General features: G+C 42.2%; 1 pseudogene; it reads right to left on the minus strand.

The window, feature by feature from the left end:
* LOC110543464 (baculoviral IAP repeat-containing protein 1b-like) overlaps positions 1–17485 on the minus strand; it is a 67060-nt pseudogene that overhangs the window by 32678 nt on the left and 16897 nt on the right.

Here is a 17485-nt window from a genome sequence, read left to right on the forward strand (position 1 = left end):
TTTTATTAATGAACAAACTAAGGCCAGCATTCTGATTCTCCAATCAAGTTTCTAAGACTGAAGAATCATGCTTGGTTAATTAAAAAACAAAAGCAAGGAAAGAAGGAGAAAGAGGAGGGAAGATGGAAAAGAAAGACATACCTACAATATGAACACCACACTCAATGCAGAAAATAGGAACACTACAGGGTCAAGAAAAGTGGTATAGAAGGGAGGCAGACATGATGAGCATAAAACCAACACAGAACAGTGGTCAATGGTCCTATTCAGAGGTGTGGATGGGAAGAGGAAACATTTTACTCCTGAAGAAAGGAAATCAATGGTAGGAATTTTAGAAGGGTATATTTGAAAAGTTGACAGTTGGTACAAAGAGGGAAAGGTCAGCTAGGAGTCAACCCTCAGATGCTGGTTGAGATAAGCTTTAAAGGCAGAAAACTTTCTTAAGGCTAAAGAAGAGGAGGAGGCTATGATGTGGAATTCCAGGCTATGAGACAGAAGGCCCATCAGACTTTAGTGCAGAGATGTCTAGACTGGCTCAACTCAAGCTCCATGAAGAGCATCTCTGTGTCTCCAAACAAACAGCAGCACCCATGGCTGCGTCATCTCTAACTAAGAGTTGCCACGTCACAGTAGCAAGCTTCTCTCTGGCTCCCATTGCCAAATGGACATTTGGCTACTCACCTATCGTATGCCCTGTGGACTCAAACTTGTCCATGTCTAGCTTTCACTGGGACCATGACATACAAGCTGATGGTTAATCATTCTCTCAGTGGGAAGTTTTCCCTCTCCTCTGAGCAAATATGGACAAGTATCTTCTTGGATCTCTGTGTACTTATGCTTGTGATTCAGTGATATTTGTTCTTTCAATCACACACAAATCTTTCATGTATTCATTCAACAAATATTTATCTGACTACATGTTTAATAAATAATTTGTTGCTATGTCACTTGTACTACTTAAAACCCTTCAAATGGCTTCCTGGGTTCATCAAAGTGAAAAACCAATATTCAAATCAGTCTATAAGCTTCTGTGATGCTGCATCTCTCAGAAACCACATCTCTTTCTCTTTCACTCATCCCTTCCAGCCACTGAGATCTTGCCCTTCCTCCATTTATTATGCACTTCAAGTGTATTCCTATCAGTACCTTCTTACTCTTCTGCTTCTAGCATGAGAGGTCTCTTGGTCTCCATTACATAGAAGGCAGAAGTGATACCTTCCACATATCTGCCTCCTGATAGCCATGATTTGCTCCTAAAATTTCCCCATATCTCTGCTAACACATCTCCTTGTCCAACAGATATCCTCAGCCTCGTAGGAAAGAGCAACAAGTGCTTTCATTATCCATCTTCTTTGGCAAGCTTCTTTTTTTATACAGTATTTGTAGCATCCATCACAGAATATGTTTAATTACCTGTGATATCCTTAATCCATTAAAAGCACCTGAGATCCAACAAGCCACCCATCCTACTGTCTCCAGTGCCTCAGACAGATTAGGACACAGAACTGGCTTGGCGCATATTTGTTCTATGAACTAATTAATGTGTTCAGGGATTCGTTAGAAGCTGGGTGGTAGCTGAGGTAGCACAGTGAATCTTTTAACTACTTGCTGTTTCCCATGATCAGTTCTATTCCCTCATTTAAAGGGAAGCATGGCAGTGTGTCTGCGGACTGCCAATAAGAAGCAACTGAGTGAGACACTCAGCCTTGACTATTGTCAGAGACAAGACACAGAGCTAAATGATCCATTGTTGAGTTCCGGTCCAGCAGTTCTCATCTAACCTGCAAGTACCAAGTAATTGGATTGGTAATGGGATATGGAGACTTTCACCTTGAGGTCACTGCCTCACTTCTAGCCCAAGAGACAACTGCAGCTGAAAAGCACTGTTTTTGGGGGGCAGTTCCAAGATCATTGGGAGACAGGTAAATCTGAGTTTCAATGTGAGGCTACAGCTACTTCCAAGAACAGAGATGGAAATTGTGTTTTCTATACCACCTTATATCCACAGCCACATAGAAAGCAACTCACAGCTTTGGCTTAATGCTTTCCTGGACTAAAGAGGACGATAAAAACCTGACCTGGAGGAGGACATTGCAGCCAGTCCTGGTGAGACCTGATAAGCTAGGGTCAGATGGAGGAGGAGGAGGACCTCCCCTGTCAGTGGACTTAGAGAGGGGCAGGGAGGAGATGAGGGAGGGAGGATGGGATTGGGAGGGAATGAGGGAGGGGGCTACAGCTGGGATACAAAGTAAATAAACTGTAAATAATATAAAAAAACAAAAATTTAATTTAAAAAATTATATTACATCAAAAACAAAAAGCCTGACCTGGCCCTGGAATGAATGCTACCCTCTGAAATAGCTTCTACACAGTACTGTTGGAGCAGTCAGTTAGGCTATGACTTTAACAGTCTCAGTGATTTTTCTTAGGTGATAGCCCCTGGGTATAGACTCTGTCTTCATACTAAAACTGTTCCATCTGGTCATAAGCAGTGCAGAGGAGGACCATGACTCTAAAGTCTAAAGCATGGCTTTCAGTCCTGGATTGGCTGCTTGCTGGCTACAACCTCAGACAAATCCTTTAATATCTCTGCATTTCTCTTCCGTTATCTACAAACTAGGAGTGAGAACTCCCTCTGCATATCATTACTGTGCAAGCTGGAGACAGGGCTCCTTAGACACTGAACACAGAGCTCAGGAAACTGCATCAAATGAGTGGCAGGGATCCTCTTATAGGGAACAAGAAATGGGTAGTTTATGACTCCATCCAAAAGTTCATTTGTCTCTCATCTGTCATAGTTTTCTTGAAAATCAACTAAGCAATAGGCACAGTACTAGATACAGGTTGACCACCCCTTAGCCAAAATGCTTTGGACCAAAGGCATTTTTGAAGTTGAATTTTTCATATTTCAGAATGTTTGCAAAGACATAATGAGATGATGGCACTCAACTCTAAGGACAAAACTTGTATTTCATATACTCCTCATCCACACAGCCCACAGACAGATGACCTCATATAAAACTTTCAGCATGCCTCTTTTTTGCCTTACATGTGAGGTTAGGTGTGGAATATTTCATTGTGATGGTGCACCAGTATCCAAAAAGTTTCAGATCCTGGAGTATTTCAGGTGCTAGGGTTTCAGATTACAGATACTTAATCTGTATTAATTAAATAATATGCCAAGAGTTTGGAGTGCAGGAAACAGGGGAGAAAGCCACTGATCAAGAAACACTGGCTGCTGGCCACTGCTCCAGGCTCTGCTGTAAAGCTGGAAGACATTGTAGGTACTTCCTCCAGGGTATTCAGGGGACTGGCACCTGAGCGGGGCTGGGCACCATCTGTGCCTCAGCACCAATGTCTTTACTCCCAGAGTCCTTCATGGTTACAAACTAGTTTCATTTTCCTAGCTTTTCTCTGGGGGACAGCAAAGGAGGTAGCTGTTTCCTTGTATGGGGAAGAAAAATAAGACTGTCAAGGTGCCCTGATTTGACTCTAGCTTCCCAGTAACAGAGCCAGGGTCCTGCAAGTCAGGGTCTGCTGAGAGGAGAAGGAAGAAGAGAGACAAATTGGTAGGGTATGAGAAGGCTGTGTGGGCTCTGTTGGCAGAGCTGGTTCCTGCTTTCAGTATTGCTGCTCTGGCTGGCTTGGGCTCAGGTGCCTAGTTAGCTGCCCAGCTGGCTCAGCAAGTAAGCCTTCTCTACGGCTGTGCATGTGTCCCCGGGGACAGCACACATTTCCATCCTGAATCTACCAGAGGCTGGCCTTTGTGATGTCCTTGGTGTCCAGGTGCTAGGGCAGCAGATGTGTGGCAGAGGTTAGCCCTGGGAAATGCTAACCCCTTGTCAGAGTCATGTCCCCAGATGGCCTGGCTTATACAATAGGGACTCTCTTTCTTTTAAGCCTCCAGCTCTTTACTCTGCAGTGCAGTCACATGCCTAAAATCAGGCCACTTTGTTAACTCTGCAGCCACACGCCACAGTGAGTCAGCTCAATGCTGCTGTGGAGTTCCAAAGACAGGGCTGCTGTCATTGGGGTGAGAGCAGCTGCAAGTGCAGGTCCTGGAAGCTGTCTCTGGTTGGGTAGGAAGAAGCTGGAGGTGCCCAGGACTGGGTGCTTGGCACTCCTTTCCAAGTATCTAAACACATCAAATACAATTTCAGTGCCTAGTATGCACTTTAATAAAAGACAGGGAAGGGCCACATGAGAATGAGCAAGGCAATCCTGAGTTCAGTGAGCTTTCTAGTACCAAAGAGATGTCCGTTTGTCTGTCTTTTTCATGGATGTATGACTATTTGCTAATTCCAGTGTTTCTTGATCAGTGGCTTTCTCCCCCATTTCCTGCACTCCAAAACTAATTCTTAAAAAGAAAAGGGAAGGGGCTGGAGAGATGGATGAGTGGTTAAGAGTGCTGTCAGCTCTTCCAAAGGACCAGGGTTCAATTCCAAACACCCACATGGCAGTTCACAACTGTTTGTGATGCCAATTTCAAGGGATCTGACATCATCACACCAAATGCACATAAAATAAAAATTAAATAAATTATTAAAAAAAACAAAAAAGTCATTAAAAAAGTTTTTGAAAAAGTAAAAGGACAATACAGACAGAGCAAAGAATACTTGAGCATATAGCAGGCTGCTAAAAAAAAAATCAAACAATAACTAAATTTAACTAACAATAACAAAATTTAAAAATTAAATATTTGCCATGGTATAAAAACTGAGAAATGAACTGAATGAAAGATAGTAAAGTCTAGGAGCTGAAAAGATGGCTCGGCAACTAAGAGCTCCTGCTGTTCTGCAGAGGACCACAGTTAGGTTCCCATCACCCACATTAGGCAGCTGAAACAACCTGTAACCACAGCTCCAAAAGATCTGACAATCTCTTCTTACCTCTGAGGGCAACTAAACATCCATGCATAGGAACACAGACAATTAAATAAATATATTTTAAAAGACATCATTGTAAAGTATATCCTGAAAACTATCAAACAGCGCTTAGAAGAAGACATAATTATTATTTATGCAGATTAAATGTCTTCTCTGGATAAGCCATTTCCTCCTCTGGGCAGCGAGAGTGCAGAAGGTTCTCCAGCATCATCTGACACACAATGCCCCATTTACCAACAACAAGCTACTCAAGCACCCTTCTGAGGACCTTGAGAGATGAAATGATAGTGGCAATATTTTCCTAGTGTTCTCTCAGTTACTTGAAACCCATTCTAGGATTCAGGGCCTTATACACTGCCCCAAACAGTGAGAGTATTCAGATCTCTCCTATCAAGGCACATTCATGGCTTGTGCCTGAGAAGTTTACTCATCTAACACTAAGAATGAGAAACCACAAACTCAGCTAGACTGCTTGTGTAAGCACACTCGGGGATACCTGGTAAATGGTTTGTCCCTGAGACCTCAAGAGACTGCAGGGTAGGCAGGGTGAGAAGCAGCTCCTGTTCTGCTGTGCTGAGCTCCAGCCTGCAAACGGAACACTTGGTGACAGAGGTCTTATTCAGCTCCAGAGCTGGGCAGATGCTTTCAAGAAAGACACTGCTGTTGGACAAGCAGAGCTCAATATTCTGTGACCCTAAGAAGACTTCTTTTAGGACCCAGAGCAGTGCTTGCTCTGCAGGGCCCATGTTGGCCACTGTGACTTCCAACCTAGAGATTTTGTGTGGCTTGGGTGACAGTTTACAATACCCAGAATTTATTTTGGGTAGATGGCAGCACTGGATATTCAAAAAACTGTATAAATTCTCTTCATTTTTAGCTAAAATTTCCGCCCATTCCTTCATATGTTCAAAGGCAGATGCATAGTCCTCATCTAGAGTTGGTGGCTGTAATGTTTCATAACACTTTTTCATGACTGAGTAACCTACATTACGTGACATTTTATTTCCATTTATGAAGACTTTAATACTTGCCAACAGTAAAAGGCTTTCTGGGTGGTCCCTAAAGTAATGGAAATGCAATACATTTAAAGCCAGTGTTCTCCCTCGAAGGAATTGCAAAATCAATGGAGAACATGCAGAAACTGTGTTGCTTTCATAAGCAAAGTTTAGAGCAATGCCCAATAAATTTTCTGAAAAAATCGAAAAAACAGCTTCAGGAGAAAACTGCCACATTTTTTTTTAAATGACTGTGTTATCAAGGAAGGTTCTACTCCGTGCTTTACATAATCCTCTTCTTCAGACATATTCTTCAGCGACTCTTTCTCATCTACCAACTGAAGCAAATGAGACACAACTTCTGGCCCTGCCCTTGATGAAGGATGGCTGGAGACATACTTTAAAAAGTTTTTGTAGGTGGTCAGAACCTTCAAGGGCGAGTTAATTTGTCTCAAATAATGAATTCCCAGATCTTGGTCTTCCTGTCTGTCTGAACCCAGGAGTTCAGTCAGCCTCATGGCAGCAAGAAATTCTTGGAAGAGAGGACTTAAAAATCGGTAGACTGGTCTCAGTTTCTGGGCAGTGAATTTGCTCATCAAGCAGGTGGTCAGGTCTTCATCTTCATCCACTCTGGCCTCTGTGAGGTCATCATTGTTGAACTCAAAGCATGAAGAAAAATGCCCCCTCAAGGCCAGCTGACCACATGAGGACACAGTGGCCTTGAGGGCTTCAACTGCAGCTTTGTACTTTAAGGACAGGTACTTCATATAGGACTTGAAAACTGCCACATCATGAAAGGGCTGGTCAGAAGGATTTTGAAACCAGTCAGTACAGACTGCAGCCATGAAGAGAGGAATTTTGTGAATTCCCTGTAAATCCTCATTCTGTTCAAAGTAAACCATAAACTCTTGCAGAAGTGTTATACTCTCTGAGAAGACCTTCCTTAATACAGAGACTGTATTATAGAAAGGAAACTCTTTGATCTCTAGAATTGTATCCAGGTATGGACAGATGGACCTGGCCCTGTTTGTATGGACAGTGATCAATAAGCAGGTTCGTGACAAGTAGTTTTTTGTAATCAGTGTCTCTAGGGCTTGGGGGATCGAGTCCACCCCAGTATAGTCATCCAACAGGAACAGAACCTGGTGTTTTAACTGCTGGATAATGCTGCTCAGGTATGCTTCACTAACACAGCCTCCTGCCTCTAGAAGTTGGGCACAGATGATGCTGGCCAGACCCTGGTCTGGTCTGGTGGAACTAAGGGAGAGGTAGAAGACCAGCTGGAAGCTGGTCAACAGGGGACAGCACCCTGATGCCCATAGAAAAGCTATTTTCTTCAGGAAGGTTGTCTTCCCACTACTAGCTTCCCCCTCCACACACATGACCGAGCTGAGATTGGCAAAGACCTCGGGGATTGTCAGGGCCCCTTGCACTGGCCTGCTAATGTGCTTTGCAATGATGGACACATCACAGCCAAGCAAGTGGTCAGTGCCTTGGCTGGAGCACAACTCTGGCAAATTTATGTGGCAGAAAGTGGCTTTGGGGTAGGCACCTCAAAGCTGCTCACTCAGACTCTTTGCCTCTTGAAACCACTGGCTTCCCTCAGAGCCAAGCCTGTGGAGAGAAGGGAGGCAGAGGAAGGTGTACCTTCATATCTCTCTGATTGCATTGATTGTCTGCTAAGAGTGGATTAGGACTCTCCTCTCCTTCCCATGACCCCCTCCATACCCTAAGACCCTCTCAGATCTTTCCATAGCATCAGAATGTGGGGTATTATGTCTAAGGCCTCTCATTTGACAGGGAGTTGGATATCCTGGCACCCTAATTTCCCTTTAGGATCTCAGGAAACCAGCCTGCTGCACGATGCCTTTAACACTGGCTGCTTTGGATCTGGCATGAGGACTGCTGTCTGTAGTCCTGCATTCACTCTCAAGATGCCACAGGAGCACTGACTCTCTCACCCACAGCTCCCTTTACCTCAGTGTTCTCCTCTAGGAGTTTTCCAGACAATTAGAAATATGCTTTCCTGTCCAATGTACAAATACTCAGAATCCCATGTGCTTTCATGTTCCTACCAGCCTCGGTGGAATGAACTGGGTCCTCATGATTGCTTTCAGTTGTGATTTCCTTTGAAAGAGAAATCCTTTATTAAATTGAGATTTGTAAGATAGTGAGACATGTTATCATTGAGAACCCAAAGTCTTCTAGACTTCATTCTATCTTTGTGGGACGTATTCTACCATGTTTCCAGACCATGCAATGTCATTTTGAAATTCGCAAATATTGTGCACATATCACATCAACCCAGAGTTGATTATCTTTTCAGTTTTCACCCTGTTTTCTTCATTTTTTTTCTGGTTTGTTTCCTGTCAGGATTTTTTTTTTTTGCTTTATTTTGTTTTTAGAGATGGGGTTTTATAGTATAATCCAGGCTGATCTTGAACTCACAGCCATCTTTTTGCCTCAGCTTCCAGAATGCTATATTGTAGACATGAGCCATGATTCCCAGATTTGCTTTTGCTTTGTGGGGAGCAATCATAGCACATCTACCAAACAACTGTGGCATGCAGCAGTTGGTATGCCCATTGGATTGACAGTTTTGTCTTCTGTTGCAAAAATAGATTTCCGGATTTATTACTTGGCATTTGGTTTTGTTTATAAAGCACATTCACTGGCCAGAAATATGTCTCAGTCCAGAGTTATTGTGTAGCACAAAAAGGGTCTTGGTTTCAATATAAGAAACAACATCAAAAGTCAAATCAGCTCGACTTGGGTGAAGACAGTTGGAACCATAGCATTTTTAAGGCTGAGGCAGAGATCACAAGTTCCAGGTCAGGTTTGGCTCCATACAAACTGCAAGATCAGCCTATGCTACAAACTGAAAATCTGTCTCAAGGAAAAGTCCAACTAAGGAAAATGACACGTGACTTTAAGTTTCAAAAGTTCTAGCAGAAAGTCAAGCCTACTGCCTGCAGCAAAAGGGCAGATGAAATGTGTTTAGTCTGCATTTTAATCAAGTCGAAGTCTAAAAGGGTCTCAAGCATCTGCTTCTTCAGGGAGAAGGGCTCACTGTTCACTGTGAAGCCCCATCTATAGCTATCATGTGACAGTTGCTTCTTAGATTCTCCTGGACTCTTTCTAATTATGGTACATTTATAGTTGACAATCACAGCTCAACCCCACAATCATGTGTTGCTGAGTCAGAGAAGGAGTGGGGCTCATTACCATGGCTTCCAGAAGTGCATGGTGGCTTTCAAGGGCTGGAATCACTTCTGCAGAGGACTTCAGGTTTTGAAGAAATACACAACTACGCAGAGAAGAGAAAAGTCATGACATGGTTCTGTGCAGTTAAGTGTCTGCATTAGCTTTATGGAGAACATGAAGATTCAGGACCAGGAATAAGGCAGAAAGTGAACATTCTCAGTGATTCTGTCAGTCTTGCATCATGTATAACCTTCAGTCTCTGGGTTCCAATAACCAATGCATGTGGTTTGTAAAGTAATGGTGAGGATATTTGGGGAATGTGTTGGGATGAGAACAGAGTCAGTGCCTGTCTGTGAAATCAGCTAAAATAATCTTAAAGAATAGAAAATAGTGACACAGCACTGTGGGTTCAGAGGCAAGGGAATAACTAGGGCTCGCTAGATGCTAACAGGTTCAGAGAGAGACCCTTCTTCAAGGGAACAAGAGGGTGACATAAAGGAGAGGAGACTCCCTGTCTCCCTTTGGCCCTATATAGAACAGATAGTGCACACACAAATACACTTTACCTAAGTGAACAAGGTAAAAAATAAATAAAAATTCACAGATTAAAATATGAGAAAACTATAGAGTCATGGAAAAAGAACAACAAAGGACATTAAAACATACTAAACAAAGTGTACAATTAAGAATTTAGATAACAATAATTTTTAACCATTTCAACTCTTGTCAAACTGTCAGAAACAAACCCACAAGATCTGAGTGTGTCAACTACATAAAATTCATATTAAGAATAAAAACATAGATATCACACAGTTAAATAAAAATTTAATGCTTGCTGGGTAAACATGGAGACTGGGCTCAGATCTCGAGCACCTGTGTAACATGGAGGCAATAGGGACAGTGTAATCTTATTGCCAGAGAAGGAGAGAAGGAAGACCGTAGGGGCTCAATGACAAGCCAGTAAGTCTCATTGGCCAGCTCCAGGTTTAGTGAGAGACCTGTCTCACAAAAATAAGTTGGACAGAACTACAGACCTATTTCTGAATACGCAGAGCATGTTGCTTTCAGGATAGAGAGGAATCAAGCTGGAACTGACTCAGAATTTCCTCCCTGCTGTCTCCCTGTCACAGTACTGGAAGAGGCTTTGCAGTCTGCTGGGGGAGGAGGGCCACCTGCATTCTACCACATCACTATCATTCCAGACAAGATGAGGCCAACAGTGAAGAGTGGCCTGAATCTTTTGGGATAACCAACTGCTTTTGAATTGGGCTTGAGGCTGCTTCACAGATTCTCTAAACCAGGTCAAGTTGGGTGTGGTGGTGCAGGCCTGCAAATCTCAGCACTTGGGTATCAAAGACAGGTGGATCTCTGGATCAAAGGCCAGACTGATCTACAATAGCAAGGTCAGAACAGAAAGGGCAACACAGTGAGACAAAATGAAAGAAAACAAAACCTAAACTAAAGAAACTAAACCTAAACTAAAGGAAACAAAAACCTAAACTAACCCTGGTCAAAAGCACATGGCCCAGAGAGTCTATATAGGTCTTATCAGGGCAGGGTCTACTAATGCTGTCTGGCTTAATGGACATCCTGTCAAATTGCCTTCTAAATATTTATGTTCCTGTGCAAAGAATGCTGCTGCTTTGATCCTTGGCTAGGTAATAATTGATGATCAAGTGCTCAGCAATAAATGAGATGTCTATGTCAATCTCACACCAAGGCTCTGGGAGCATCTCACGGCACAGCCATATCCATTGGAAACAGGAAAAGCCATGAAGCCAGCACAGCTGTTTGACATGGCTCTAGCATAGGTGAGCCAAATGCTGCAATCATTTTCATTCTTTCCCTCTTTTGCAGGTTTTTAGGCTCTATGTGTTTTATTTGGGGGAGGGGGAATCCTTTATGCATTATAATTTTTTTCTCTCTTTTTCCAAGAAAATTATGTCTGAGTTATTTTCTTTTAGAAAAATTACATTATCTGGCCACTGTTGTGAAGGTTTCCTTATGCTTTGGAGATCATTGAGCACAGATTAGCACGTAAACTAGAAATTCGTTTATGAGGCCATTACTACAGGAATCTTTTGTGGATATTTGCCCTTAAGCAAACTCAAACAGAATAACTGCTGCAGGGGAAACAAAGACAAGGACAAACTCTGACTGGCCAGAAAACCAGGTAACAGATTCAAGGCCTCCCTTTACAATACTCTTAGAACTCTCTGAAAAATATAGTTTAAAGATAAGGGGTCATAGAGGGTACACCCCTGGAGGAAGAGAACTCAGTAAATGAGATAGATTGACTAAAATAACTTGTTCCTACTTTATAGTGTAGATGATGACACAAGTAGTAAAAGGAGTTAGGTATTAATATTTGCCCTTCATAAAAAAAAAAAATAAAGTTCAGGTGTTTTCTGTTTGTCTGGAGTGCCTTAAAACTACAAATTCTGCCAGCCTAAAAGTAGGCTGTTATATAAGAAATGTGTTTGCTTTGGATAAGACAATCTTTAGATTCTATAACTTGGAGTTATAAGGCTTATACTAAGCACAAATATATTCTGTTTATATTTTCTAATCATGACTGAAGGTGTAACACTTCGTAATGAAAAATCAAAGAAATCATCTGCACTTCTTGGACAGGTTAGTCTGTCATTAGTCTGTCTTTGATCCCTGAAACCTGTGTAATAAAGAAGCAATCTCCTTGCTAGTCAATCAGAACTGCAAAATTCCCCTGAGCACCTCTCCTGACTCACTCCTCTCTTCCTCGCCAATTATCTCCTCTGCACACCACTCTCTGTTGCTCTCATTCATCCATAAACACTGATCAAGTGGCAGAGCATTCTGAGCCACGGTTTGGAAGCCTGTTCTTTTTGAAAATGTATTTTATTCTTTGGAAATCACAGAAATATGTACAATGTATGTGGATTATATCAACCCCCACTGCCTTTCTTCAGTTTCACTAGACTCCTCCTCAAGTCAGGTCACCTCCCAGCTTTGTATCCTCTTTTAATGAATTCAATTAGTGCTGCTCATGGGTGAGTGGACACGGGGCCATCCAGCAGAGCTCAGGAAACCTCAAGGCCCATAGTATGAAGAAGAATGACTCTAGCAAATACAAGTGTCAACAGCTCCCCTCCTAGAGGTGGGGCTTGGCTTGTCTGGATTTGGCACAGGCTTGCATGGATAGGCAACCACAGCAACTGTGAGTTCCTGAGGAAGGACACTGCTGTGTACCAAACAAGACAAACCCAAGCTGTCCTCTACAACCTCTGGGTCTTATGACCACTTGGGCCCCTCTTCTGCGATGTCTTCTGAGTTTGGGAGGAGGAAGTGTCCTCCTTAGGAATGAACAATCCATGTGACATACTGTCTGCACTTTGACCTTGTTATAAGTCTCTGGAATTCTGTTCTTGTTAAGGTCTGAATTTATGTTCATTCCAGACTCCCATTAGCAACTGAGAGCCCTGGGGTGTCCTAGAGAGAAACATGGATGAAAGGATATGGTCATTGTTGCCAGTTGTCAGTTTACATCTTGCTATTGTCTATCTAAACAAAAGGTGGGGCTAAAGAGATAGCTCAGTGGTCAAGAGCACTGGCTGCTCTTCCAGAAACCAGGGCTCAATTCCCAGCACCCACATGACAGCTCACAACAGTCTATAGCTCTTATTTCATGGGATCTGACTTCCTCACACATGCAGATGAAACACCAATGTATAAAATAAAAATGAATAAGCTAAAAAACAAAAAAAATGTTGGGTGTAGTGGAGCATACCTGTCATCGAGCACTTGGGATGTGGAGGCAGTTGGATTAGTTTAAGGCCATTCTCCCTAAATAGTGAGTTTGAGGCCATCCCGGGTTATCTGGTGCTCTGTCTCAAACACCTCTCTACCAGTTGACACCCCCCCTCCAACAAACAAAGTAGGCAAACCAGTCAATTATGGTAGCACATGGCTGTGCATCTAGTATTCATGAGAGTAAGGCAAGATGTGAGTTCAGGGGAAATCTCAGCTACACTGCAAATCAAGATCAGCTACACAGTACATTTTTTAATTGTTGTTTTTTTTTTTTCTGAAATAGGGTTTCTCTGTGTAGTCCTGGCTTTCTGGGACTCACTCTGTAGACATACTAGAATTCTGTCTTAAAACAAGTGAGGGCTGGAGCAGTAGTTCAGTGGCAAAGTGCTGCTTCTCACTCATGGCACTCTGGATTCAACCTCCTGTCCCCTTTCACACACACACAACACACATAGAACTAAAATAAAAAGAACCAACAAACGACTGAAGAAGAACAGGCAAAGCTGAAGTTTTATGTAGATGTGTGTGTGTGTGTGTGTGTGTGTGTGTGTGTGTGTGTGATTGTGTCTGTGTGTGTGTTTGGTAAAAGGACAGTAGCTGAAAATCAGGACTGTGTTTCCCCCTGGAAGAGGAGGACAGCATCAACCAGGACAAGGGAGTGGCACAGTGGCCTCTAAGGCATTGAGAGACCTTGACTTCTTGACTTTAGCACTCAGCTCCCAGGATTTATTGTTATTGTCCTTTCAACCAGATACGTAAGTACAGTAGATATGCATTACATATGCTAGTTTTAATTAAAATAAAACAAAGTTTGTTGATAGATTCTAGAACAAGCTTTAAGTACAACCAAATTCTCTCCCTCCTTGCCACACAGGGATTGAGACGAAGGCCCTGGCATTCTCAACTATTTTCTACATACTCCTAAAGAAAAAAGAAAAAAAGTGGGGCCTAAAATGTCTCAGTGGGAGAACAGTTACTACTCCCGGGAGGACTCAGGTTTTCTTCCCAACACCCATATCAGGCAGTTCACGGCCTCCTGTAACTCAGTTCTAGGATATTTGATGCCCCCATTCTGAACTCTGTGGGCACCAGGCATGCAAGCAGTGCACAGATATACATGCAGACAAAACACCCAAAAGTCAAATACTTTAAAAAGTAAAAGAAAAAGAAAAAGTGAGCACTGCTGTATCTCTTCTAACTTCCAAATTAAATAGAAATATTCTGTGTATTTATTTATTTCTTTAAAACCAGGATAAATCTTGCTATCTCCCTGGGAGGGCACAAAACATGTGATTTTAGAAGAAAAAGACCTGAGAAGAGCTAAAGAGAGATAAAAGAAGGTAATGGGAGGACAGTGGTGAGCATGATTGTAGTAAACTGTAATATATATAACATATATGTAAAACATAATATACATATATATGCAATGTTATTGTATGTATTAATTCACACTAAGAAAACATTTTTAAGGAATATTTTAAGTGATTCAGATACTATTATCATCCTATCTCAAGACCAGATGGTTATTTAAACCTTTACATTTAAATGTTAATAATTAAACTTAAATCAATTTAGAGCACTTTTAGGTATGTTTTGGATGGAAAGAAAACACACTGGTGGACCTGAACACAAACTGCTGAGGTACCAACACAGTTGCAGATTTTCCTGCCTTCCAAGGGAAAACAGATCAAAAGACTCTTGTTTCTTAATTACAAGTGCTGGATTTCAAAACAGATCAACTTTAGGGTAATTCATATCAAAGTATTTAATATAAAACAAAACTACGTTTTTCTTCATGCAGCTTCCTGAGAGCTAGGACTTCATGTGTCAACCACCTTGCCCAGAAATACCCACTTTTCAATCTATGCATATTGATATTTATCTTTGAAAATTCTAATTACTACATAATAACGAATTTCATTGTGTAAGTGGACATTACTAGGGTTTTCTTATGTAGAAGACGAATAAAAATACGTTTGAAGACTGACAGAAAAGGAGTCAGAGTAGCTCTATATTAAAGTGATTGCCTGGTGTGCTCAAATCAGTGCTTTTACTCCCAACCCTAGAAAAAGAAAACCACTGAGGAAATCTTAGACAATAGAAAGAGAAACCCATAAAGTATTCTAAAAGGAGGTGGAAAAAAAACCTAGTTTGTACTCAAAAAAAATCAGAAAGGCCTAGACCTGGCAGACATGATGTGGCCTCTGCAGTGGGCTTAGGTGGCTGAGGCAGGAGGATCATGAGATCAAGTTCCACTCAATAGAATTGTTATGACAGTCTGTGCTACACAGATCCTGTTTTTAAAAGTGTGTACATAGAAACAACAAAAACTATGATCTTACTATAATGAGAAAAAAGCTAGACAGGGAGAGTATCAAGGGGGGAAAGAAATAAAGATACGTGGATGTATCCTTCGCAGTGGGAACCAGAGAGTGAGCAGACACTACCCACAGATAACAAACCTGGACAGTGAGGGGATAATAGATGAAGTGAGTTCAAAGTCAAGAGAATTTACTTTGCTCACTTTGGGAAAAACTTGGTGTGGTCTGCTAATAGGTCGTCACCTTCCTCCCACTTCTCCATACATCCTCCACAGGAAAAACATCGGACAAGGTCCTTTTTGCCTAGTAAAAGGAGATGGGGTCAGCTCAACAGCACATACACCTGTCAACTCACAAGAATTCGACTCCAGATTTCACTAGTGAAATCCTGCTTGCTCCTCCAGTTGGATTATGTGGCAATACCACACACAGGAGACAAGAGTTCACACAAGACTCTTGGTCCTTCCATGGGGTGGTCAGCAACAGTCAGCAATAGTCGCTGAAGGTTCCTGTGCACCCTGTGCTTTGATGAACCTCTCCCAAACCATGATCCTGAAAGATTTGCCATCAGGATCTGCAGTAGCAGCTCCATGAGGGCAGAGATTTCTGTCTGTTCTGGACAATGATGACATACGGGGCATTCACAGACATAGGCAACCAACAAGCAATTGCTTACAGAGTATATTGGAAGAATATACTTGTCGCTGGGGCAGGATGGAAGAGCAAACTTAGGAGCCTCTATGCAAGGCAGATTATGAAGAATCCCTGTCTCTGCTCACATTATTGCCAGCTCTCCTCCCCTAGAAATAGGAGTACTTCATCTGTGACACTCAGGCAAGGCTGGCAAGAGAAGACAATGCGTTAAGACCAGGTGGTGAGTTTAGTGCCAGTGGAATAGGCCTGTCAGATGAAGTGACCTCAGGATCCCCAAGCTCAGAGGCTGAGCACCAAGGGAACTATGGAAAGCTGAAGGTCTTATGAGGCCCCAAAGAGTTCTATGACAAATGAAAATAAAGAAAAGTGCAAGTCTGGGATTAGACTACTTGTCAGACACAAAATTCTGACTCATGTGCTAAAGAGATGCTCAGCATAAAGAGCACTGTCTGCTCTTGCAAAGGAGTCAGGTTTCTTTCCAGCACCACATGCTGGCTCAAGGCAACTATATCTCCAGTTCCAGGATCCAACAACCTGGCTAGCCTCTGAGGGCACCAGGAAGGCATGTGGCAACCATACTTACATGCAGGCAACACTCACACACAGAAACGTACAATTAAAGGGGAAAAAACCCGACTGACCTGTGTAGAAAAGGCCTGCTGTGACGAGAGCTTCAACAGCCTCAGGTGACTCATGGGGCCAGTCCTTAAAAGTGTCCTTCCTCAAGTCTTCATAAGCAAAGACGCTGTCATTGCAGTAAGCTTGGGGAAAAGATGTGGGTGAGAAGAGCAGGCTTTGAAAACAAAGTTCAAGTTAGGTTTGTGTATAGGTGGAATGATGTCATGATCTGTGCTTGTGTCAGAATAATTGAGGGTGTTTAGAAGAGCAGGGAGAAATAAGAGGTACAAGAAATACCATGTTAGAACTGCTGGAGCAGAGTGGTAAACACCGGGGTATTGCATTCATTCTATTCATTTCTGTGCATGGTCAGTGTGTTAAAATGTAACTTAAGACTGTCCCCTGCTCATCTAGCATCATGATAGAAGAATATTGAGAGGAGATTCCTATTTCCAGAGTCAGTGTGAAGATCTGAGAAAGGTCATTTCTTCTGTGGTTTTCTTAAAAACAGTCATTTTCATGGCTTGCTCTTTGAGATCACCACACTGGGAAGATCACTCATCCTGGCCCTGGGCCACTGGTCTTCTCCACACTGTGAGGACTTGAAAATTAAAGTGTCCCAACCTTGGTCTGACAAGTTTCTCAAGATGAAATTCTGTTGTGTTCACACATAATGCTAGATTCCCCCCTTTTTTTCCTTTTGCTTTAAGTATTTCTTTGGCATTTGGAATACTACACTTTAATTTAACCAGAAAACTATCTTTAGTGTCTAGAAACTTTTACTGACTTTTGACTTAATAGAAGCCAGAAAGTCGTAGCAAATAGATTCTACTGTTTTTCTTTTTTTCAACAATGTATCCTATGTAAGTAATTTTTTTAATTTTTATTAATTATATTTTATTCACTTTATATCCCCCCATAAACCCCACCTTCCTCCCCTCCCATTCCCACCTTCCCTCCCTCTTCTCCACATATGCCCCTCCCCAAGTCCACTGATAGAGGAGGTCCTCTTCTCCTT

The sequence above is a fragment of the Meriones unguiculatus genome, chromosome 6, assembly GCF_030254825.1.
Source record: "Meriones unguiculatus strain TT.TT164.6M chromosome 6, Bangor_MerUng_6.1, whole genome shotgun sequence".
Lineage (NCBI taxonomy): Eukaryota > Metazoa > Chordata > Mammalia > Rodentia > Muridae > Meriones > Meriones unguiculatus.